Here is a 1618-nt window from a genome sequence, read left to right as displayed (position 1 = left end):
TTTCCCCAGTTTATGAGTTCTTAACTCCAACTGTATGTGATAGACAATAAACTAGAACATACCCATTTATAGCTTTCAAATTGTTCTGTTATTTTATTTTTGTAACAATACCAAGAATTAGTGAAAATTATAAAGACAATGTGTAAACTATAAACATCTTACATAAATTATGAAGAAATTATAAATATTGTGTATAAACTATAAAGATATTACATAAATTATGAAGATAATACATTATAAATATAAAGAAATATAGGCCATGTGACTTGATATATAGAAGAATTAGTGATTCTGAAACTGTTTCACATTTGAAAACAGTGACCAGTTTTAAAAATACCAATTCTCTGGTAAGAAGATGGAAAGAGAAGTTCTTAGATGACCACCACACAGAATGGGAAGCAGTGATCCCTGTTGAGTAACAGAAACATTATTATTGGATAGAAATACAAAGTTATGGCTTCTCCATTTCAGCAGTTCATCCACCTGTGGTACACATAACAGAAAGAGAGAATTATGGCTTGAAATCTGAAACTACTTTTCTTGTCTGATTTAAATGATTACAAAAGTCATAGGTAAAGGCTGCTGTACAGCTCAGTGGTAGAGAGCTTGTTTAGCATGCATGATTTCCCAGGTTCTATCCCCAGCACGAACACTACAGCAAAATGCCACATTAACTACTCACATTACAACATTAAATACTCAAATTTAAATGAAAATTAAAAGCTATAAAATTTGAAAAACATTGGAAGAGATATTTAGAACAAAATAGCCATAAAACTTATATTAGAAAAAAGATAAAATTAATAAGCTAAACAGTCATAATGTAAAAATTTAAATAATCAAATCTCAAAAAAAATTAAAAGCTATAAAAATTGAGAAACATAGCAACAGACATTTAGAACAGAATGGCCATAAAACTTATATTAGAAAAAAGATAAAATTAATAAGCTAAACAGTCAAGAACAACAGAAAATTGGAGGAGAAACAAAATAATCTTAAAAGCAGAAACAAATGAAATAGAAAGAAATAATAGATACTTCAAATAAAATAATTTGCTAGTTCATCAAGATAATACTTAGCTATGAAATAAAACCTATTATTTAAAGATAATATATAATTATAAAGATGATTATATTCAAAATAGTTATAGAAAATGGAAGATTAGTATGGAATCTATTCACAAAGATAAAACCATGACTATACATTTTTGAGGTGATATTTATTAAAAGTTTGAGAAAGGGATGATATCTAACTAATTCATTACCATAGGCTCTGTTTTAACACTGGATAAAAAGGAGAGGCAGAGGGAGCCTATTCCGTGCACCTCAGCCCAGGCCCTGCACCTAGTCTGCATTGTCAGTGGAGAGACACAGGGAAAAAAAAAATCTAACTAATTCAAAAAATTGATCGAATATGTTAAAGTACAAGAAAATGCCAGATATTTCAATATATCTAGTTTAATATATTAGTAATAATAAATAGTCATTTGTAGTGGTTAGTTTTATAATTTGAATGGATCACAGATTTCCCAGATACTTGTTAAATATTAGTCTGAGAGTTTCTGTTGTGATGGTTGTAAGTGAATTTAACATTCAAATTTTCAAAGTGAGTAAAAAAA

General features: G+C 28.3%; 1 pseudogene; it reads left to right on the top strand.

The window, feature by feature from the left end:
- The first annotated feature begins 1253 nt into the window (after positions 1–1253).
- On the top strand, positions 1254–1373 carry LOC114099059 (small nucleolar RNA SNORA51; annotated as a pseudogene).
- Positions 1374–1618: the final 245 nt, after the last annotated feature.

The sequence above is a fragment of the Marmota flaviventris genome, chromosome 8, assembly GCF_047511675.1.
Source record: "Marmota flaviventris isolate mMarFla1 chromosome 8, mMarFla1.hap1, whole genome shotgun sequence".
In the NCBI taxonomy this organism is placed as follows: Eukaryota; Metazoa; Chordata; class Mammalia; order Rodentia; family Sciuridae; genus Marmota; species Marmota flaviventris.
Note: the sequence above shows the minus strand (reverse complement) of the source record. Positions and strands in the feature narration are given on the sequence as shown.